Genomic DNA, 25,828 nt, shown 5'->3' with positions numbered 1-25,828 from the left:
ATCTGTGGTGTTAAATGTTATGTTTTATAAAAGTTGGCATAATGTGGTGGTATGCCATGAAACGTTAGTGAATTCCAAAAAGACCACCAAAGAACTGAATCCAATACAATAGGGTCTCTTTATTCAAGCTCTAGCTTGGGCTCCCTGCCAACCATGACACAGCCAGAAGGTGAAGTCCTGAGCCTAGTTTTAAGCAAGTATTTATAGATGCAAGAAGGGGATATCTAGCCTGGTACACATCAGATGCGGGATTGGGGGGCGGAGGGAATTATGACCATAAACATAATTTGCTGATTTTGGAAGCCAAACTATTAACTTCTGATTTCCTCCTGATTGGTGGTTGTTCAGAAGTGAAGGGCCAGGGGTGGGCTTGTAACCTGGGGGTGCAGATTTGTTGGAAACTAGTGCTAGGCACAGGTCTTGTTAGGAGGTAGCCTGGAAACTGGCCTGTTAGTTATCTTGAGTTCAACCTTAGATCAAGTTCTGTAAGATGGAGTCTGAATCTAAAAGATTTGGTCTCTCATTTCCCCCTTTCTCTGATAACTAGAAGGCCCAATCATGGGACCATGTTCCTGTCAACAAGTGCTTCTTGACTACAGCAACAGTGTGAGCTTGATGACTGCAGTCAGGATGAATCCCCAGGTGGGGCAGTCCCTGGATGATCCTTCCTTCAGTCTTTGTTCCATTTTTTGTTCTCTTTCTTCCTTTGGACAGGAACATTTCTGGGTTAAAAACTTTGAGATGGGTGGATGCCCCCATGCCTCTACTGGAGGCCATGCCTATCTGCTGGAGGTGGTCTCTATAGGTTCTATCTCTTCCTTCTCTGCACACTTTGGATAGAATCATGCCCTTTGGGTCCTGGGAGTCTCTCTTTTCCCTGGTGTCTGAAACCCTCCAGTGGCTATCCCCAGTTTCTCATCCCTGCTACATATTTTTCTTCGATTTCCTGACACTCTGTACCTCTCTTTCATCCCCTCCAGAACCGGATAATGACCACTTATTTCCTCCCACTCCTCTTTCTGTCCCAGGTTACCTTCTCCTCCATCTCCCCCAATGATCCTTTTCCCCCTCAAGGTGGGACTGAAGCATCCATAACCTGATCTTCCTTCCTCCTAAGCTCGATATGGTTTGTAGGTTGAATCATGGGTATTGTGAGTTTTTGGACTAATATTCAGTTATTAGTAAATACATACCAGGTGTGTTCTTTTGGGAGTGGGTTACCTCACTCAGGATAATATTTTTCTAGTTCCATCCATTTGCCTATGAATTTTATGAAATCGTTGTTTTTAATCACTGAGTAGTACTTCATTTTGTAAAGGTACCACATTTTCTTTCTTTTTTTTAATATTTTTTTATTACATATTTTCCTCAATTACATTTCCAATGCTATCCCAAAAGTCCCCCATACCCCCCCTACTTCCCTACCCACCCATTCCCATTCTTTTGGCCCTGGCATTCCCCTATATTGGGGCATATAAAGTTTGCAAGTCCAATGGGCCTCTCTTTCCAGTGATGGCCGACTAGGCCATCTTTCTATACATATGCAGCTAGAGACAAGAGCTCCAGGGTACTGGTTAGTTCATCATGTTGTTCCAACTATAGGGTTGCAGATCCCTTTAGCTCCTTGGGTACTTTCTCTAGCTTCTCCATTGGGAGCCCTGTGATACATCCAATAGCTGACTGTGAACATCCACTCCTGTGTTTGCTAGGCCCCAGCATCGTCTCACAAGAGACAGCTATATTTGGGTCCTTTCAGCAAAATCTTGCTAGTGTATGCAATGGTGTCAGCATTTGGAAACTGATTATGGGATGGATCCCTGGATGGTACCACATTTTCTATATCCATTTTTCTACTGAAGGAAATCTGGGTTGTTTCCAGCTTCTGGCTGTTATAAATAAGGCTGCTATGAACATAGTGGAGCATGTGTCCTTATTACATGTTGGAGCATCTTTTGGGTATATTCACAGTAGTGGTATAGCTGGGTTTTCAGGTAGAACTATTTCCAATTTTCTCAGGAACCACCAGACTGATTTCCAGAATGGTTGTACCAGCTTGCAATCCCACCAGCAATGGAAGAGTGTTCCTCTTTGTCCACACCCTTACAATATCTGCTATACCTGTATTTTTGATGTTAGTCATTCTGGTTGCTGTGAGGTGGAATCTTGGGGTCATTTTGATTTGCATTTCCAGATGTCTAAGGATATAGAACATTTCATTAAGTGCTTCTCAGCCACTCAAGTTTTCTCAGTTGAAAATTCTGTTTACCTCTGTACTCCACTTTTTAATAGGATTATTTGGTTCTCTGAAGTCTACCTTCTTGAATTCTTTATAAATTTTGGATATTAGCCCTCTATGGAATATTGGGTTGGTAATAATATTTTCCCAGTCTGTGGGGTTTTGTTTTATCCTATTGATACTCTCCTTTGCCTTAGAGAAGCTTTGCATTTCTACGAGGTCCCATTTATCGATTGTTGATCTTAAAGCACAAGCCATTGGTGTTCTGTTCAGAAAGTCTTGCCCTGTGCCCATGTGTTTGAGGCTCTTCCCCACCTTCTCTTCTATTTGATTCAAGTGTATCTGGTTTTATGTGGAGGTCCTTGATCCATTGGACTTGAGCTTTGTACAAGGAGATAAGAATGGATCAATTTGCATTTTTCTACATGCTGGATCCTCCCGTAGTACTATGTCCAATTTTCTGAGGAACTGCCAGACTGATTTCCAGAGCGCTTGTACAAGCTTGCAATCCCACCAGCAATGGAGGAATGTTCGTCTTTCTCCACATCCTCGCCAGCATCTGCTGTCACCTGAATTTTTGATCTTAGCCGTTCTGCCTGGTGTGAGGTGGAATCTCACAGTTGTTTTGATTTGCATTTCCCTGATGATTAAGGATGAACATTTTTTCAGGTATTCAGTGTTCCTCAGTTGAGAATTCTTTGTTTAGCTCTGTGCCCCATTTTTTAATGGGGTTATTTGATTTTCTGGAGTCCACCTTCTTGAGTTCTTTATATATATTGGATATTAGTCCCCTATCGGATTTAGGATTGGTAAAAATCCTTTCCCAATCTATTGGTGGCCTTTTTGTCTTATTGACAGTGTGTTTTGCCTTTCAGAAGCTTTGGAATTTTATGAGGTCCCATTTGTCAATTCTCGATCTTACAGCACAAGCCATTGCTGCTCTGTTCAGGAATTTTCCCCCTGTGCCCATATCTTCGAGGCTTTTCCCCACTATCTCCTCTATAAGTTTTAGTGTCTCTGGTTATATGTGGAGGTCCTTGATCCACTTAGACTTGAGCTTTGTACAAGGAAATGGATCAATTCGCATTCTTCTATATGCTGATCTTCAGTTGAACCAACACCATGTGTTGAAAATGTCTTTTTCCCCTGCTGTATACTTTGGCTTCTTTGTTAAAGATCCAGTGACCATAGGTGTATGGGTTCATTTCTGGGTCTTCAATTCTGTTCCAATGATCTACATGCCTGCCTCTGTACCAATGCCATGCAGTTTTTATAACTATTGCTCTATAGTATATCTTGAGGTCAGGGATGATGATTCCCCTAGAAGTTCTTTTATTGTTTGCCGCAGACCTTCTTGGTTTCTTTGTCTGCGTTTAACAGATTCTCTCGAGCAGATGGGCAAAGAGTCGGATGGGTGACAGATACACGCACACAAGAGAGGTGTTGAATCTGAATGTAATTTTCTGGTAAAACATGAGACTATTATATTACAGCGAATTATCAGGAGCTACAAATCACAAGTAAGACAAGGTACACTGAAATTTACCAGATACAACAGAAAAGAATTTGCAAGAACTAGTTAAATGTTTACATTAGGGATAACAAGCCCTGGCTGGGAAAAGTCTAATGCCTGGCAGGAATTTCACACTTTAGAGTTAATAGCACCAGGGGGTTTAACTCTTTGACAGGCCTCAAGAATAATGGGGTATCACGGAGCTCTAAATTCTAGGTCTTGTAAAACTTTATCTTGTCTGGAGACTTTCTTACTTATCAGGATAGTATATTAACTCACTCCTGACATGGAATGTAACCTGTAGTAAAGATTTCTATCTCAGTGAGATTCCCAGTCTCTTAATGGCTGTGTTTTATTGTTTTATGGTAGTGCTTAATTAGTTACTGAATAGGCTAAACTCCTTGCTGCTATCTGGAATCTAAGAACACTGGGAAAAGGCTTTAGCTATGTTAGAATTCAATCTTAAAAGGCATTACATTAAGGTAATACTAAATAGAGTGCACGTGAATCTATACATTAGACTAATGAGGTGGAAATTTGATTATTATGGGTTAGGAGAAAACGCCAAACCCCCGGGAGGGAAATTTCCATGGAACTCTGATCCTCAAGAATAGCTTCCAGGCTTTACGCCTGTCAAACTGACCCAAACTGGAGAGCTGACTTTCGTCAAACTTCCAGGAGGAGAGTTCTAGAAATTCATTTCTCATGAGCAGCTTTTTGGCATTACTGCCTCACAAGCTGGCTCCACCGGAGTCCCTTGGCAATTGTTGAGAATACTTGCCATGGACTGGGTTCAGTTGGCCCCCCTCAATCCACGGGAGAAATCAGGGTTCCAGACAGGTGGGCTTAGAGTTGGCAAGAAAGGGGGTGACAGACTGGCACAGACTCAAGGGAGCGTGCTGTATCTGAATGTAATTTGTCAAATCGAGCATCAAACTTTATATACAGAAGAAAATAGGGAAGTTAAGTGACACATCGTCAATGTACAATGAGGTTACCTGGATGCTTAATGACTCTACACAAAACAGGAATGCAAACACAAAGACCAGCAGGAAGTCGGCAATAAAACAACTGAGGCAATATTCTTAGAAGCCAGGTGTGAGATCTTTACACTCCCGGGCAAGGGCTCTCATGCCCAAGTCTTGGTTCTAATTAGGGAGTTCCGCTCTAACTAACCTTCTCATTAATAGTGCAATATTCACAGCCTGATATACTTCCTAAACCATTGTAAATTCCTGTATTTTGGGGGGGGGAGGGCTTGGCTTTTATTCTAAGTGATAGTGTGGTGGGACTTTCTACTAATAAGTAATGTAGTCTTCCATACATAACTATAATAAGAATTCTAAACTTACATTGCTAAGCTTGCCCTGAGATTTCTAACTCTATGTAGTAGATAATAATACCTGATTTCTTTCACTATCTCTCTTACAATAATAGAGGCAATTCTGAACCTTACTGAATAGGCAACATTCTTACTGAATTCAAAGCCCATGGTCTGCTCAAGGACTATCTAGGGCATTGGTGAAGGCCAGGAAGCAAAGTATAATTTTCCTTAGGTAATTGGCAAGTCATTGCTTGGAGACACCTATACTAAAACAATACTGAAAGAAAGCACACAGATCCATTCACAAGGACAAGTTTGGAGCATTGGAGCATTCATTATATGGGATGCCACAGTTCCAGGAGACTAAGTTTCCATGAAGTTTTTGCCTCGGGACTGTGTCCAGGCTTTTGGCCTGTCACGCGGGTCACTACTGGAGTAGATGTAGCAAATACTTTTCAATATCCTGGGGGTTTTGTTATTCCAAATGAATTTGCAAATTGCTCTTTGTAATTCTATGAAGAATTGAGTTGGAATTTTGATGGAAATTTCATTGAACCTGTAGATTGCTTTCAGCAAGATGGCCATTTTTACTATATTAATCCTGCCAAACCATGAGCATGGAAGATCTTTACATCTTCTGAGGTCTCCTTTGACTTCTTTCTTCAGAGATGTGAAGTTCTTGTCTTTCAGATCCTTCACATGCTTACTTAGAGTCATACCAAAATATTTAGTGTTATTTGTGACCATAGTGAAGGAGGTTGTTTCCCTAATTTCTTTCTCTACCCATATATCCATTGAGTAGAGAAAGGGTACTGATTTGTTAGAGTGAATTTTATACTCAGCCCCTTTCCTGAAGTTGCTTATCAGCTGTAGAAGCGTTCTGGTAGAATTTTTGGGGGGTTGCTTATGTATACTGTCATATCATCTGCAAATAGTGATATCTTCACTTGCTCCATGCCAATTTCTATTGCTTTGATCTCCTTTTGTTGTCTAATTTCTCTGGATAGAATGTCAATTATTATATTGAATAGGTATGGACAGCCTTGTCTTGTCCCTGATTTTAATCAGATTGCTTCAAGTTTCCATTTAGTTTGATGTTGTATATTGCTTTTATTTAGGTATGAACTTTGAATTCCTTATCACTTGAATATTTTTAACATAAAGGGGTGTTGTATTTTGTCAAAGCCATTTTTAGCATCTAATGAGATGATCAAGTGCCTTTTTTTTCCTTTGAGTTTATTTATATAGTGGATTACATTGATGGATTTTTGAACCATCCCTACATTCCTGGAATGAAGCCTACTTGATATTGGTGAATGATCATTTTTATGTGTTCTTGGATTTGGTTTGAGAGAATTTAGTGAGTATTTTTGCATCGATATTAATAAGAGAAATTGGTCTAAAGTTCTCTTTCTTTCTTTGGTCTTTGTGTGGTTTTGGTATTAGCATAACTGTGGATTGATAGAACGAATTGAGTAGTGTTCCTTCTGTTTCTATTTTGTGGAATAGTTTGAAGAGTATTGGTATTAGGTCTTCTTTGAGGGTCTGATAGAATTCTGCACTAAACCCATGTGGTCCTGGGATTTATTTGCTTGGGAAGATTTTTAATTACTACTTCTAATTCTTTAGGGGATATGGAACTGTTTAGATGGTTTATCTGATCCTGATTTAACTTTGATACCTCATATCTGTCTAAATAATTATCTATTTCTTTCACATTTTCCTTTTTTTTTTTTTTGAGTATAGGTTTCTGTAGTAGGATCTGATGATTTTTTTTTTTAATTTCCTCAGTTTCTGTTGTTATATCTTCCTTTTCGGTTCCTTTCTTAATATTTAAGAAGCAGAATTAAGAAATAAATTATGTGTGCCCTTTTGTATATGAAATAGCATCGTCTGAGTTCAAAATGGTTTTGTTTTATTTTGTTTTTGTATTTACTTTGGTCTTTGAAATATTCTCCAAGAATTATTTTATTCTTTGACACTTTCATGTGTACATGTGCTTTGATCATACTCACCCTGAAATATCCACTCCAATTCTCTCTCAGACTCTAACCACTTCCCCCTCCCACCTTCATGTGAGTGCTGTATACATATTTAAATTATGATTATGATTATTTTTACTGGTGTCTCATGAACAAGGATGTGGCACCATCTACTGGAACACAGAAAACTTGTCAGTAGCCACACGGCAAAGAAATGGTTTCCTTCCTCCAAGAAGTCACCAAACTGCTAGATGCTCCTTAGCTAGGGGTAAGGTCTCAAAGCCCCTCTCAGTTTCAAGCTGGAATGTTGACTCTCTTGATCTCGTGCCAAATAACCAGATTATCAGTGAATCACAAATGCAGCTGCCATGTCATATCCAAAAGACAGCTTATCAAAAAAAAAATCCTACCCATCTTTCAGTTTTGGCATTTTTTCCCCACTCTCCTCTGATGTTGCATGAGTTTAGGGGTTGAAAATTGATGTGGATGTCCCATTTAATCAATGACAGACCAACAGACTTAGCACTTAACATTTACTGAAATCTACACCATTTGAATGCTCATTCCTATGAAGTACAAAACATTGAATTGCTTTTTAAAATAGTTTTCTATAATTTTAAACACATTTTAATTAAAATATAATTTCAACACTTCCTTTTATCTTCTTTCCTCCATATATATATGGTATATGGCTGGAGAGATGGCTCAGTGGTTAAGAGCACTGACTGCTCTTTCAAAGGTCCTGAGTTCAAATCTCAGCAACCACATGGTGGTTCACAACCATCTGTCATGAGATCTATGCCCTCTTCTGGAGTATCTGAAAACAGCTACAGTGTACTTGCATGTAATAAATAAATAAATAAATAAATAAATAAATAAATAAATAAATCTTAAAAAAGAAAAAGAAAAGAAGGACATAAATAACTCCCTTAAAGAAATACAGGAGAACACAGGTATACAGGTAGAAGCCCTTAAAGAGAAAACACAAAAATCCCTTAAAGAATTACAGGAAAGCATAACCAAACAGGTGAAGGAATTGATCGTTTCAGATTACCATGGACTAAGGACTAAGGCTGATCTTCAATAACAATAAAAACAATGGAAAGCCCACATATACATGGAAGCTGAACAATGCTCTACTCAATGATAACTTGATCAAGGAAGAAATTAAGACTTTTTAGAACAACCCAGATGTACCTCAACAGAGAAATACATACAGAAAATGTGGTACATTTACACAATGGAGAAGTTCCCAGCTATTGAAAACAATGACTTCATGAAATTCGCAGGCAAATGGATGAATCTAGAAAATATCATCCTGAGTAAGGTGATATGTACCTACTGATAAGTGGATACTAGGCAAAGAGTGTGAAATAGCCATGTTACAACTCACAGACTATATGAAGCTAAAGAGGAAGGAAGACCAAAGAGTGGATGCTTCAGTGCTACTTAGAAGAGGGAACAATATAATCAAGGGAAGTAGAGGGTGGGAGGGACTTGGGAGGAAGAAAGGAGGGGGAGGGGGAAAAGAGGGGCAGAATCTGGTATATGAGGAGATGGAAGAGATGTACAGAGGGTCAGGAAATTGAACAGAGGTGTGTAGCAATGGGGGATGTTGAACTTGGGGTAGCAACCAGAAAGTTCCAGATGCCAGGAAAGCAAGAGCCTCCTACCAGGCTGACTTTAGCTGAAATAGACCACAAAGGGGAGGGAGAACCTGTTGAGACCATATTCAGAGGTGAGGCATGCCCCCCCAGTTGAGGGATAGGGCCACCCACCCATCTCCAAAATTTTAACCCAGAATTGCTCATGTCTAAAGGAAATATAGGGACAAAGACTGGAACAGAGACTAAAGGAAAGGCCATCCAGAGACTGCGCCACCTGAGGATCCATCCTACATACAGACACCAAATCCATACACCATTGCTGATGCCAAGAAGTGATTCTTCAGGATCGTTGCTCCTGAGCATGCACACAGCAAAAATGAATGTGCTTTTCAGGAGATGAAACTTTGAAACCATAAAACCTTGAGATAAAGACTTTTTAATAGAAATTTTGATATGATATCCATTTGAAGAATTGCCTTAGTTACAGCCATTGTGCAACAAAGCACTTGTCGATCAATACAAAGAAGGGTTTGTTCTGAAGGAATATAGTGCATTGTGGTGAGAAGGATTGGTTGTGGAGTGTTATGCAGCTGGTTACATTGCATCTGTAGTGAGGAAGCACACACATTGAATGGTAGTGGTCACTGGCTTCCCATTTTACTGTTTATATTCAATCTAGGGTCTTGACCATGGACAGAATGGGCCCTTCATTCCTAAACTTCTTAGGAAATATCCCATTGGGATTTTCAGCTAGGTCTGCTAGATGAATCCAAATCCAGTCAAACTGACAGTTCATTTAAGACTTTTAGAAACTAATTCTTGTTAGCTATCTGGACAAAAGGGTGACGTTTAACCAGGACACTCTGTTCCTGTTTCTTTTGAGCTCATGCCCATTTTACATTACAAAATGCATTTAGTTCATCTGTAGAGTTCTGAAAATCTTAACAGTTCAAAAACCCAAATATATTTTCTTTTTTAGATTTATGCAATAAATCTTAATAGTGAGCACCTGTAAAATAAAAAAAGAACTCTAACTACTCCATTATACAGTGACACATAGTAAACATTTTCAGACCAACAGAATTCATCAAAGCAGCCCTGGAGACTGTAGAAGCAATACTTCAGAGTAAAGCAAGGTATATCTCAGAAAGAAGCATAGGAAAGAAGCATAGCAAATAAATGAAAATGAATCTACAATTCCTGAATCATAAGATAGGACTGAGGACACAAATGGAAAACAAACAAAACAAAACATCCCAAACCAACAATAACAACACTACCACCACCACCACCACAAACAAGAACAAAAACAGCACTCTGCCAAACTAACAGCAACCAACACATAGCTTTCAAGATACTTTTAAATAATAATGGCCTCAACTGCCCAATCAAAGAAACAGGTTAATTGAATGGACTAAGAAACAAAATCCACCTTTTGTTTTTTATAAGAAACTCATCATCAAGGATAGGCACCACTTAGCATGAAAAAGGTGGAAAATGGACCAGGAAACAAACAGGGGTTACTATCCTTTTATATGACAAAATGAACTTCAAACTAAAATTAATCGTCAGAGATAAAGAAAGATACTTCACATGTGCAACTGCCTGGTTGTGCCTGGAAAACACCCTCCTTATACACATCTATTGCTGCTGATCTCACATTATTTCTGTCCCCTCTTTTGTAATGATTCCTGAGTCTCAAGGGGAAGAGGTGTGATATAAATATATTACATAGGATTGAGCATCCTCAGTCTCTCAGTGATAACTTGACCAGTTGTGCATCTCTGTGTTAATCACCAACCCCTGCAAATAGAACCTTCCCTAATAAGATGTGAAAGGTGCTTTTATGTTTGTATGACAAGTGTTTCAGAATCAGTAAAATATGATGCCCATTTAGCAGAATAATGGTAGTAGGTTCTCCTCTAGGGCGTATGACTTAGTTATCCACCAGTTCTTGGTCTGATAACACTACCAGGTATAGGTTTCATCTTGTAGAGAATTTATATCCAAACATAGAGTAGTAAGTTACTCCCCATTTATCCATGCCACTATAACATCTGTGAGCACATCTTTCAGGATGGTAATTACTACATCTTTGCAGATTCACAGCTGGGTAAGAACAATGATTACTTTTCTCCTTGAATAGTCCACAGAGCACAGTCTAGCACTGTGAAGGGGAAGCTGATGAAGAACCAGAAAGTGATAGCTGTTGGGAGAGAAAGAGGTAGTTATCTTTAAGAATGAAGTTTGATAGGTTTACCATACTGCAGTGGAAGGCCATGTATCCAATAATCTCTAAGCAGAGCAAACTGGACTTTTTTTTAAAGTAGATAATGTTGGGTATGTAAAGGAGGCAGGTAATCTAGGGGTAGCTTTGGGAAGGAGGGTGATAAAATCAAAACACATTGTCTGAAGTTCTCAAAGAACTAATAAAAATGTGGGAAAACAGAAAACTTTATCTGATCAGTGAAACAATGAACCAAGAAGGCATTACAATCTTAAAATATATGCAGCAAACTCTGATACTCCTAATTTTATACAAAACATGCTATGGAACCTTAGACACAGAGGAAACACAGATCAACAGTAGTTTATTTCAATACCTCACTTCCACCAAGAGACAGATCATCTTGTAATCAAATAATCATCAAACATAAATAACATCATATATTAAACAAACTTAACAGATTTCTAGACAATATTCTACCCAAGCACCAATGAAAAACATTCTCAGCAGCCTATAGAACTATCTCTACAATAAACAACATACTAGAACACAGAAAAAATGAAATGACTCTATGTATTCTATATGACCACAATGGAAGAAAGTTTAAAATCAACAGCAAAGGAATGACTAGTAATTAAATGAACTCATACAAATTAAAAATACGTTACTAAATAATCAATAGTTTAAATTAAAAATTAAGAAAAACAATTAAAATTCCTGAAATTAAATGAAAAAGGAAACACACCACAGAAAAACCTCTAGGACACATAAAAGGGGAAAATGTAAAGCTCTAAGTTTAAAAATCAGAAATACTTCAATAATAAATAACTTGACAATGAAACTCAGGAATTTGGAAAAATAAGAGCAAAACAAATCCAAATCCAGTAAATAGAATAAATAATAAAATAAGTAATAAAAACATCAATAATATAAAAACAAACCAACAAACCTAAGAAGTCATTCTTTGAAAAGACAATACTGACAGCCCAATTGCCCAAAAGAAAGAATCCAAAGCTGACAACAGAAAAAGATTACAAAAGACACTGAAGGAATTCAGAGAATATACTTTACAAACTAATATTCCATAAAGTTAAAACACTCTAAAAAGATTAATAATTCATCCAAACTATGAATGTTAAACTGAAAAGAAAAGACCAAATAAGATTGAAACAATAATAAAAAGCCTTTGAAGGAAGAGGAGGAGGAGGGGAGAATAGTGGAGGAAAGGTGGAGAAGGAAGAGAGGGAGAAGGAGGAGGAGACAAAGAAGGAGTGAGAAGGAGAAAGAAGGAGAAGTGTGAAAAGAAGATAAAGGAGAAAAAGAAGGAACAGGAGAAGAAGGAGGGGGACAAGGAGAAAGAGAAGCAGGAGGAAGAGAAAGAGAAGGACAAGAAGTGAGGTGGCAAAGGAGAAAGGAGGGGAAGAAGGAGGAGGAAAGGAAAAGGAGAAGAAAGAAAAAGAGGAAGGAGAAGGAGGGAAGAGTAGAAAGAGCAAGAAAAGGGGAAGGAGGAGGAGGAAGAGAAGTAGCAGCAGCAGCCTCCTGTGTCCAAATGGATTCAGTGCAGTATTTTACTTGACGTTCAAAGAACAACTACAAATATATCTTAAATTATTTTCTTTGGCTCATGGTTTCAGGGGGTTAGAGTCCATGACAATAGAGTGAAGACATGGAAGCCACTGGCTGGATCCATCACAGTGAAAATTGAATGAGGTTTTTCACACACCTCCTTCAACAAATATCATAGTTATTCTTCACTACTGTTGTGTGTGAAAACAGTGAAAGAGAGTAACAAGTGGGTCAGAAAGACTTGAAAAATGTCTACTTTGGTGGGAAATGATTTAAAATTAAGCTTAAGTGTACAGACGGCAGGTGTTGAAAAAGCACTTGGTTCTCTGCTTATAGCTGTTTTGAAACTCTGGAAGCTTTAGGAGATAGAGCATCACTTCAGGGAGCGTGTCTCTGGAGTAGAGACTCAAATAAGCCTAACCCAACTCCCTCTCTAGTCTCTGCTTCATAAATGTGCATGCAATGTCTCATCTTATTGAGAACACTCTTCGCCATAACAAATGTACTATCAGGACCAAGAGTTGAAATATAGGAGCCATGGAAGGCAACCCATATTCAATCCATCTGGTTCTGCCCAGCCCCTACAAATCCATGACAATCTCATAACAAAAAGTTTATCCTGACTTCAAAACGTCCTCAAATCTTTACCATTCCCAATACAAAAACCATGAGCCCAGACAATCTCAGTTCTAACACTAAAGCTATGAGACAAGAAAACCCCACCCCAACACTAAAACCATGAACTCAGACAACCCATTCTTTAAGTTGTTTTGGGAGTCTCTTTGTAATAGTAATAAGAAAAGTAGCTAAGTCAACAAAAGACTGTATATAAAATTAAGCAGTTCTAGGTGTAGGAAAGCAAGGTGGTAAAGGTACTTGCTGCATAAATCTGGTGACAGAGTGAAAGGAAAGATCTGACTCTACACAATTATCCTCTGACCTCTAGGCATATGCTGTAACATGTCTCCTATCACGCACATGCACACACATAATAGTATAAAATAATTTTAAATATACAATATCAGTGGCCACAAATTCAGCTACATGAGAATTTGTCACATTTATCCAATTTTTAAAAATACCATAAACTAACAGACTGGATATGCAAGCAGTATCCACCATTTTGCTCCATACAAGAAACACACCTCAAGAATAAGGACAAACACTGTCTTAGAGTAAAAGGCTGGCAAAAAGTTTTCTAACCAAACGGTCCCAAGAAACAAGCAGGAGTTGACATTCTAATATCCAATAAAATAGACTTTCACCCAAAAGTTATCAAATGAGATGGGGAAGGATACTTCATATTCATCAAAGAAAACATCCACCAAAATAAATTCTCAATTCTGAATGTCTATACCAAAAATGCAAAAGCACCCACATTCATAAAAGAAACTTTACCAAAGCTCAAAACATACATGGAACCCCACACAATAATAGTGGGAGTTTTCAACACCCCACTCTCAGCAATAGACAGGTCATTGAAACAGAAGCTAAACAGAGACACAGTGAAACTAATAGCAGTTATGAATCAAATGGATTAACAGATATCTACAGAACATTTCACTCCAAAACAAGAGAATACACCCTCTTCTCCACACCTCATGGTACCTTCTCCAAAATTAACAATATAATCAGACATAAAACATGCCTCAACAGATACAAGAAGATTGAAATAATCCCATGCATTCTATCAGATCACCATGGACTAAGGCTAGAATTAAGCAACAAAAACAACGGAAAGCCCACATACTCATGGAAACTAAACAACTCTCTGCTTAATGGAAGAAACAGAGAAAGAAATCAAGTACTTTATAGAATTGAATAAAAGTGAGGACACATCATACCCAGACTAAAGGGACACAATAAAAGAAGTGTCAAGAGGAAAATTCATAGCACTGAGTACTTTCACTAAAAAACATTGAAGCAACCTAATAGCACACCTGAAAGTTATAGAATGGAAAGAAGGAAATGAAACCAAGAGAGTAGATGGAAGAAAATTGTCAAACTCAGAGCAGAAAACCAAGTAGATACAAAGAATATGATACAAAGAATCAACAAAACCAACAGCCCATTCTTTGAGAAAATTAACAACTTAGGTAAATTTAGCCAAACTATCTTAAGGGCACAGAGACAGTATCCAAATTAACAAAATCAAAAACAAAGAGGGAAGTAACAACAGAAACTGAGGGAATTCAAAAAAATCATCAGAACCTACTACAATAGCCTATACTCAACAAAACTGGAAAATCTAAATGGAATGGATGATTTCCTAGACAGATACCATGCACCAAATTTAAATCAAGATCACATAAACAATCCAAAAACTCCCATAGCCCTTAAGGAAATAGAAATAGCATTAAAAATGTCCCAAACAAACAAAAAAAGCCCATAGCCAAATGGCTTTAGTGCAGAATTCTAACAGATCTTCAAAGAAAAGCTAACACCAATACTCCTCAAACTATTCCATGAAATACAAACAGAAGAAACACTACCTAATTCGTCTAATGAAGCCATGGTTACTCTGATACCTAAACCACAAAAAGACCCAAAAAAGAAAGAGAACTTCAGACCAATATCACTTATGAATATTGATACAAAATAGTACATAAAATTCTTGCAAACTTGAGCCGGGCATGGTGGCGCACGCCTTTAATCCCAGCACTCGGGAGGCAGAAGCAGGCAGATTTCTGAGTTCAAGGCCAGCCTGGTCTACAAAGTGAGTTCCAGGACAGCCAGGGCTATACAGAGAAACCCTGTCTCGAAAAACCAAAAAAAAAAAAAAAAAAATTCTTGCAAACCAAATCCAAGAACACATTAAAACCATCATTCACTATGATCAAGGATCAAGTAGGCTTCATCCCGGAGATGCAGGAATGGTTCAGTATACAAAAATCAATCAAGGTAGTACACTAGATAAACAAATTTAAGGAAAAAAGCCACATGATCATTTCATTAGATGCTGTAAAAGCCTTTGACAAAATACAACACCCCTTCATGTCTTGTAGAGATCAGGAACTCATGGCACATACCTAAACATAATAAAAGCAATATTTAGCAAACCAACAGTCAACATCAAATTAAATGGAGAGAAACTAGAAGCAATCCCACTAAAATCCAGAACAAGACAAGGTTGCTCCCTGTCTACTCAATATTACATGAACTTCTAGCCAGAGCAATTAAACAACAAAAAGAGACCTAGGGGATACAAATTTGAAAGGAAGACGTCAAAGTATCACTATTTGCAGGTAATATACGTACATGAGCGACCCCCAAATTTTACCAGAAAACTCCTACAGGTGATAAACAACTTCAGCAAAGTGGAATGACATAAAATTAACCCAATCAAATCAGTAGCTTTTCTTTACACAAATGATAAACATGCTGAAAAATAAATTAAGGAAACTATACCCTTCACAATAACCACAAATAGTCTAAAATATCTTGGTGTAACTCTTACCAAGAAAGTAAAAAAAATAATCTATATGACAAGAACTTCAAATCTCTGAAAAAATGAAATCAAAGAGAACCTCAGAAGATGGAAACATCTCCCATGCTCATGAATTGGTAGGCTTTGCATAGTAAAAATGGCCATCTTACCAAAAGCAATCTACAGATTCAGTGCAATACCCATCAAAATTCTTCACAGAAATGAAACTTCATGCGGAAAACCAAAAAAACCCAGGATAGAATAAACAATTCTCAAAAATAAAAGAACTTTGAGATGAGTCACCATCCCTGACCTCAAGCTGTTCTACAGAGCAAAAGTGAAAGAAACCACATGGTACTGGTACAGAAACAGACAGGTCGATCAATGGAATATAATCAAAGACCCAGAAGTAAACCCACACACCTATAGACACTTTGTCTTTAATAAAGAAGCCAAAATATACAATGAAAAAAAAGCTTCTTCAATAAATGATGCTGGTCTAACTGGTGTATGTAGGAGAATGACAATAGATCTATATTTATCAACCTGCACAAAGCTCATGTCCAAATGTATCAAAGACCTCAACATAAAACCAAATACACTGAATCCAATAGAAAAGAAACTGGAAAAGACTCTCAAAGTCATTGGCACTGGGGGATATTTCCCCAACAGAACTTCAATGGCTCAGGCTTTAAGATCAAGAATTGATAAATGGGACCTCATGAAACTGGAAATCTTCTGTAAGGCAAAGGACATAGTAAATAAGACAAACCAGCAACCTATAGATTGGTAAAAAATCTTCACTTACTCTACATTAGACAGAACATATATAAAGAACTCAAGAAGATAACCTCCAAAAACCAAACAACCCATTCAAAAAACGGGGTACAAAGCTAAACAGAGAATTCACAATAGAGGAATCTCGAATGGCTGAGAAGCAGCCAAAGTTCTTTGTCATCAGAGAAATGCAAATCAAAACACCGCTGAGATTCCACCTCACACCAATCACAGTGGCTAAGATCAAAAACTCAGGTGACAGCACATGCTGGCAAGGATGTGGAGAAAGAGGAACAATCCTCCGTTACTGGTCGTAATTGCAAGCTGGTACAACCACTCTGGAAATCTGACGGTTTGTCAGAAAATTGGAAAGAAGACCCAGCTATACCACTCATGGGCATATACCCAAAAGATGCACCACTATATCATAAAGACATGTACTCCACTATGTTCATAGGAGCCTTATTTGTAATACCAGAAGCTAAAAACAACCCAGATATCCCTTAACCAAAGAATGGATATAGAAAAAAGTGGTTCATTTACACAATGGAAAACTATTAACTATTAAAAACAAGAACATCATGAATTTTTCAGGAACTAGAAAATATCATCCTGAGTGAGGTATCTTAGACCCAAAAAAGACATAGATAGTATGTACTCACCGATACGTGGATATTAGCCAAAAGGTACAGAATAAGTAGGATATAACCCAGAGACTGTAAGAAGTGTAACAAGTAGAAGGCCCAAGTGAGGATGTTTCAATTCCACTTATAGGAGGTAAAGAAATAATCACAACAGCCAGAAGGAGGGAGGGACCTGGGTGGAAAAGGGGAGGGGAAGGGGAAAGGGAAACAGGATCAGGTATGCGAGTGGGGTACAAGAGAGAAGCCCAGAGGGCCAAGAGAATGAATGAATATAAACATCCTTGGGGGGTGAAAGGGTGGGAGACTCTAGAAAGTACCAAGACTCGGGAAATGAGAAACTCTCATGATTCAATGGGGGTGAGCTTAGCCAAAATGCCCAACGGTAGGGAGATAGAACTTGAAGAATCCATCTCCAGTAGATAGACAAGGCCTCAAGAGGAGGGACAGGGTTACTAACCCACAGTCAAAATTTCTGACCCAGAATTGTTGCTGTCTAAAAGAACTGCAAGGACAAAAATAGAGAAGAGACTGAAGGAAAGGCAGTCCAATGCCAGGCCCAACTTGGGCTCTATCTCATGAGAGGGCACCAAGGCCTGACACTATTACTGATGCTATGATGTGCTTACAGCCTGGCATGGCTATCCTATGAGAGGCCCTACCAGTATCTTAATATTCAATATTAAATTCACATTACTGACTTTATTGTGTTGGCTTTGACAATATCACCATATACAAAATCATGTACATTTTAAACTACTTTGTACAGTTACTAGAATACACGTTTGATATTACAGTGAAAGCACTTAGGTTATTTTATACTTATTTTCTTAGAATTCAGTCACATACTATTATTGTTAACCTTTGATGAATAGCAAACAATTGTCCAAATATAAAAGTCATTTCTGTTATGTCATAGCTAAATACAGTGTATGTAAGGGATAAAGTCAAATTTCAGCTCATGACCCATATTATATAGTGGTGTAATGGGTGTCTTGTTTATATATTCTAAAATACATACATACCCTTGTCACAGGTCCTGCTGTTAAATGTGTTATTGGTGCTATAGCTTATCTCTCCATTAAGTGGTGCTATTCTTATCTTTTCAGAAGTTGTTTAGTTTTCTGTGGCCCCATTTATTAACTTTCGATCTTATTGTATGCTTCCAGGGTCCTGTTCAGAAAGACCTTTAGTGTGCCAAGGAGTTATGTTTTTATCATGCACTCTCCTGTGCTATATTCATAGTTGCAGTTCTAATTTTGACAGACTAAATGCATTTGGAATTGAAGTCTGTAGAAAGTAGAGAGAAGGTCCAGCTGCAGTCTTCTAAATGTTACTAGCCACTTTGTCCCTAACAATTCGCTCTCTCACTCCTTTGTTCCCTTACCTCTCAGTTCTCTCACTCCTCTCTCCTCTTCCCCTTCTCTTTGTCTTCCTCTCCTCCTCTCCTCTCCTCTCCTCTCCTCTCCTCTCCTCTCCTCCTCTCCTCTCCTCTCCTCTCCTCTCCTCTCCTCTCCTCTCCTCTCCTCTCCTCTCCTCTCCTCTCCTCTCCTCTCCTCTCCTCTCCTCTCCTCTCCTCTCCTCTCCTCTCCTCTCCTCTCCTCTCCTCTCCTCTCCTCTCCTCTCCTCTCCTCTCCTCTCCTCTCCTCTCCTCCTCCCCTCCCTCCCCTCCCCTCCCCTCCCCTCCCCTCCCCTCCCCTCTCCTCTCCTCCCCTTCCCTCCCCTCCCCTCCCCTGCCCTTCTCTCTCTCTCTCTCTCTCTCTCTCTCTCTCTCTCTCTCTCTCTCTCTCTCTCTCTCTCTCTCTCTCTCTCTCTCTCTCTCTCTCCTCCCCTCCCCCCTCCTTTCCTTCTCCCTACATTTCGATAATATAGTTCTTAAACCATAGAGAGTCTCTGCTCCATCAAGATCCGCTGCACACTCTCACAGGTGTTGGGAACTTCTTCCCTTATCCCTCTCTCCTATAACCCGGGGGCTACAGGGTGTGGCCCTGGGGCCCCCAGGTAGGGGGCTTCCCCTTGTCCACTCCCTGTCGAGTGAGTCAGAAGCTTAGATGCCCACCCGGGACTGAGTGGAAAGCGTCCGGCAGCCCTCCCATGCCTGACTGACCAGAGAATAGGTAACTCTGGCGGGGTGGGCCTCTTCCCCAAGGCCTCTCCCGGGCCTCTTTTTTTTTTTTTTTTTTTTTTTGTAGTTTCCCCCTAAAAAACAACTGGATGTGGAACTCTGGATGGTTTGAGAGAATGAAGTGCTCCGTTATTTATCAACACTTCTAAATCTCAGTCCAGTGCCATGATGATTTGCTGTTCTGTAAGTGCAGCTTTAAATCTCTATGGTGAAACTTATAGCACGCCTAGTTTCATTATTTCTTTAACATTATTGTTTTGGTTTTGATGGTTATTGCTTTTGTATTTGTGGTGTGTGTGTGTGTGTGTGTGTAGACCGGCAGACAAATCTGGGGAGTCTGTTTATTTTAACTTGTATCCTCAGACATGTATGTTTCAGTGTTGCTTATTGGTTATTTCTGTTATTTAATGTATCTATACAAAATCAAGTTTGTGGATATAATTTCTGTGAACATTTTACTATAATTCTGAGAAGGAAGTTGTTAAGCTTTTTTGGGTTTTTGTTTTGTTTTGTTTTGTTTTGTTTTGTTTTGTTTTGTTTTGTTTTGTTTTTGGAAAGATGGTCATATTACAGCACTGCTCATTCCAGTTGTGCCAACTTCTGATAATGCTGCACATTCACACCAATATTTATGTTTTCATTTCACAGTTTGCTGATTTTGATTAGTGTTTCAATTTATTATCATTTGAAGCTACGTGAATATTTTTTTCATTGATCTATCTCAATATGTTTGCAGACCATATATATATATACATAGAGTGTTTTTTTCTGCCTAAAATGTATATCTTGTGGCTGTTCCAAATGTGTTTATCACCCATGGGTGTTTGACCCTGGAGCGGTTGGGTCTTTCTTGTCCAGAAGCATTTCATTTGTTCATAGAATTTGTTTTACTTTTTCCCCTCATGATTCCTCCCTTCCTTTCCTTGACTTATCTCAGTGCTCTAGTAAGGCTTCAAATATTTTATTGAACATGAGGAGTGAGAATGGTTATCCAAGTCCTGTTTCTGATTTAGTGGAAAGGATCTGTGTGTTCTCAATGTAGGAAAACATTGTCTGGGATTCCTGCCTTGACTCTGTGTAAGAAATGCTTTAATAGGTTCTAGGTTCTCTGGGGCTCAAATCATGAAGGGATGTTAGATTTTGTCAAAGACCTTCTCTATATATTTCATGGTGTGTCTGTGCTTGAGTCTACCTATGCCATGGGGGATATAAAAGTGGTGAGCCTGAATTGGACTTATAATAAAGGGTGATACTTCATATGACAACAATAGTCTTGTCGTACTTCCAGACATCCATGCCGAGGCGAAAGGTTTGTCTGTCCTATCATCACTAATGGGAGGTTTCTTGGTTTTCATTTGAGAAGAGAATATCCTCATATATCCAATAGAACTGCCTACAAGGCAGCACTTGCTTCCAGACTGGATAATTTTGTTTGGAAGTAACAACCAAAAATAATCTAACTTTTTCAAATATCAATGAAGAAAATGAAATTTAAAAATGCTGATCCAATGTGCTTAAAGGATATATATGTTCTAAGACCTATTGTTCCATGCAGATACAAGATGCTGTAAATTCCAAATTTCTGTAATCTACCAAGACACACAAAATATATGAATGTATGCCCTGTATTCTAAGACTATTGAATGTACACAAATTTGAATTAACAAAAGCCCACTTTGTGCAGAGATGTTGAACAGGGAATATTCCAGGTGAAGATCTAGTGTTCAATGATAGACCAGACAACAGAAAAAGACACCAGATCAGATACCAATAAATAGCATGTTTATTGAAGAATTTGAAGAAAAATTGTCCTTGGGTCAGGATGGGAGTGAGGATAGAATTTGGTGGTCAGATATTTTCCTGAGCTTGAGGGCAAAGATGTTTCCAGAATGTGTCCACTGCATTCATGTCAAACAGGGAGACAGTACTGGACAAATTGACATTGAGCCTAGGTTTTCCTGTTTGTCTTCACAATAGCAAAAAAGAGAGAATTAAGTTTTGGTTACTCATTATCTGTATTCATTTCATATCCTTAGAGAAATTCCAACTAAATGACAAAAGTTTGTTATGTTGCATTATTTAAATTATTTGTCTTAAGTACTTTAGTTGAACAAGAGGAGTGAGAAATTTTTTCCTCATTCCCAATTTTAGTGGAAGTATTTTGTGAGTTCTCTATGCATGAAAATGTGGCCTATGCATTTTCTGTTGGTTTTCAATACACATTTACTATACTTCATTGTAGAATTTTTTAATCCAGAACATAAAATGTGTTTATAAACACCAGTAAGCTCCAGAAAATCAAATAACCCCATGAAAAAATGGGGCTCAGAACTGAACAAAGAATTCTCACCTGAGGAATACCGAATGGCAGAGAAGCACCTGAAAAAATGTTCAACATCCTTAATCATCAGGGAAATGCAAATCAAAACAACCCTGAGATTCCACCTCACACCAGTCAGAATGGCTAAGATCAAAAATTCAGGTGACAGCAGATGCTGGCGAGGATGTGGAGAAAGAGGAACACTCCTCCATTGTTGGTGGGATTGCAAGCTTGTACAACCACTCTGGAAATCAGTCTGGCAGTTCCTCAGAAAATTGGACATAGTACTACCGGAGGATCCAGCAATACCTCTCCTGGGCATATATCCAGAAGATGTCCCAACCGGTAAGAAGGACACATGCTCCACTATGTTCCTAGTAGCCCTATTTATAATAGCCAGAAGCTGGAAAGAACCCAGATGTCCCTCACCAGAGGAATGGATACAGAAATTATGGTACATTTACACAATGGAGTACTACTCAGCTATTAAAAAGAATGAATTTATGAAATTCCTAGCCAAATGGATGGACCTGGAGGGCATCATCTTGAGTGAGGTAACACAATCACAAAGGAACTCACACAATATGTATTCATTGATAAGTGGATATTAACCCAAAACATAGGATACCCAAGATATAAGATACAATTTGCTAAACGCATGAAACTCAAGAAGAATGAAGACCAAAGTGTGGACACTATGCCCCTTCTTAGAATTGGGAACAAAACACCCATGGAAGGAGTTACAGAGACAAAGTTTGGAGCTGTGACAAAAGGATGGACCATCTAGAGACTGCCATATCCAGGGATCCATCCCATAATCAGCTTCCAAACGCTGACACCATTGCATGCACTAGCAAGATTTTGCTGAAAGGACCCAGATATAGCTGTCTCTTGTGAGACTATGCCGGGGCCTAGCAAACACAGAAGTGGATGCTTACAGTCAGCTATTGGATGGATCACAGGGCTCCCAATGGAGAAGCTAGAGAAAGTACCCAAGGAGTTAAAGGGATCTGCAACCCTATAGTTGGAACAACATGATGAACTAACCAGTACCCCGGAGCTCTTGTCTCTAGCTGCATATGTATCGAAAGATGGCCTAGTTGGCCATCACTGGAAAGAGAGGCCCATTGGACTTGCAAACTTTATATGCCCCAATATAGGGGAATGCCAGGGCCAAAAGAATGGGAATGGGTGGGTAGGGAAGTGGGGGAGGGTATGGGGGACTTTTGGGATAGCATTGGAAATGTAATTGAGGAAAATACGTAATAAAAAAATATTAAAAATTTAAAAAAAAATAAACACCAGTAAGATTTTTCTGAAATATGTTACCAATACTAATTTGACAGAATATGAATGACCCTAATATCATCTAAAAAACTGCTAGAGAATATACTCATTCAACCAACAAAGATAATATGAAAGATGCAAAAGGAATAATATATGTAGAAAATAGTAAGTAATTTATTTTTTTAAATATCCATTACTTACAGTGTCTTTGTAAAACAGAACACTATTTTAATCAGCCAAAGAATTCGGAAGTGCATGTGATAGGATCAGAAAATGCACATTGTCAACCTTGAACAACAGGTAATACTGAGCTAGTCATTGAGGGAGCTGTGTCAGATTTCTTTGATATTTGAGAAATATGAAAAAGTAAAGAGGAAAAGGGTGGGGTAATAAGGGAAGAAGAAGTAAAATCAGGGAGTTAATAGACACAAATGGGATGTAGGTCTGTATTAGCCAGTGGGAAAATAATCTAATTCTTAGTAATGCAGTGACAGAGTGGGTAATGTGGGAAGGATATGAAATGAGCACTTTGTACTGTTTGAGAAGCACCATGTGCTTTCCACCTTTTATTCCTCATAGTTTAGATGGCAGCAAATTAAATTGTCTGATCAAACGGAGCTATATATGGGTCACCACAGACTAATATAAACATACTACTCATTATCCATGTATGTCCAGTAATTAATGTGACATTGTGCTGTCACATCATTGACTAGTACCATCTATTGATAATAAGAGAATCAGAAGGAATGGAAGCAATGATTTACACACAGAAGGACCTGCAATGCTATCATAGAACAGTTCCATTAGAAAATTAATGACTTGTATTGAGCTAGCAGCCATATCATGCCTGGAATTCTGGTACTGTAGCACACATGATCCAGAGACGGGCAGCACTGCTGGTAATAACGAGTCCCTAGCAAGTCACACAGTAACACCTGGTCCTCTGAAAGCTAGCTAGTACAAACAGAGTATGAAACACAATCTCAACTTTATCTTTCCATGTCCTAAAACCAAATTATATGGCATTTTCAACAAACCATCACAATAATCGTTACTTGCTTTTTTTTACCCTTTTGTTTTTGAAGATAAATTTTTTTAATTTATAATTATATGTATGTATCTTAGTCCCTTGTCTATTTCTGTGAGGATACACCATGATGAAGGTATGAGGAAGCATTTAATTGGGTACATGCTTACACTTTCAGAAATTTAGCTCATTATCCTCAAACTGGGGAGATTAACAGCATGCAAGTAGGCATAGTGCTGTAGAAGGAACTAAAAGCTACATTGTGATACACAGACAGAGACAGAGAGGGACACTGGGCCTGACTTGAGGTTCTGCAACCCCTAAGCCCATTCAGTGAGTGACACACTTCCTTAAACAGAACCACACCTCCTAATTTTCTCTCAGATAGTGCTACTACTTGATGACTAAGCTTTCAAATAATGAATCCATGGGTGCAATTCTTATAAAATTCCCAAAGTATTTGAGTCTGGGTTTGTGGAAAGGAGCAAGGATGCCTGTGGAGTCTTGAAAAGATCTCTTAATCTCCTAGAGCTGGAATTATAGTTAGCTGTGAACTGTTTAGCACGAATTTTGGGAACTAAACTCAAAAAAACACTGTATAATCTTAATGGCTCCTACATTTCATCAGCCCTTTAGCTGCTGTTTTAATAACCCATTCTTCCTTACCACTCACCCAGTCCAAATAGAATGGTAATGCGTATCCTCTTTGAGAGAGGTCAAAATGGAGCAAACCTGAGTAGAAGATGGTGTGCTAGATTAAATCAGTTTATTCTTCCAATAATTTCAAACTGCTGGACAAAGAACATGCTATGTTGAGAAAGAGGTTCTATATTTGTATTAATAGGAAAGAAGAAAAGGTTTTGGATTCTTTCCAAAATAATAAGGATCATGTTTGATAGAGGGAGAACCTCTGCAGGAAAAAAAAGAAAAAGGAGAAAATGAAAAAGACCAAATGGACCAGAAAGGTATAATGCTAAACCCTCTATTGAAACAGACTAGGACATATGTATGTCTCCAGCCAGAACTTCACCTTACATGGCCAATAAATCCTGTTGGCTACAGAATTACCATAACTTATGCCATCCTTTCATATGGCATGAAGATTTATGGTGCAGTTTGATTATATGATCAAACTAACTTCTGAAGAAAGACAGTTGTCTTTCACCTGCTCAAACATAGAGCAAAAAAAAAAAAAAAAAAAAAAAAATCATCCTTAATCTGTGCACCCTGAACAGAGACCTGGGAGGTGAGAGATTCCCAGGACTCAAAGGGAGGGACCTTAGAAATGCTCAACAGTGGAACTTATAGAGCCCACCTCCAACAGGAAGACAGGACAGCAAGTGAGGGATGGGGTTGCCATCCTACAGTCATATCTCTGACCCATAATTATTCCTGTCTGAAAGAATTACAGGGATGGAAATAGAGAGGAGCCTGAAGAAAAGAAGGTCAAGTGACAGGCCCAAAGTGGGATCCAACTCAAGGCAAGGTCCCAAGGCCTGAAACTTACTGAGGCTATGGAGAGCTCACAAAAAGGGATCTATCATGACTGCCCTCCAAAAGACCCAACAAGTAGGTGAAAGAGTCAAATGCAGATACTTGCACCCAACCAATGGACAGAAAGAGCTGACCCCTGTTGTTAAATTAGGAAAGGCTGAAAGAAGCTGAGGGGAAGGAAGGGCAATCCTGTAGGAGGACCAACAATCTCAATCTGGACCCCCCGAGATCTCTCAAAGACTGGACTACCAAACAGAAAGCATACACTAACT

The sequence above is a fragment of the Mus caroli genome, unplaced genomic scaffold (genome assembly GCF_978045245.1).
Source record: "Mus caroli unplaced genomic scaffold, Mus_caroli_1 scaffold_19, whole genome shotgun sequence".
Lineage (NCBI taxonomy): Eukaryota > Metazoa > Chordata > Mammalia > Rodentia > Muridae > Mus > Mus caroli.
Note: the sequence above shows the minus strand (reverse complement) of the source record.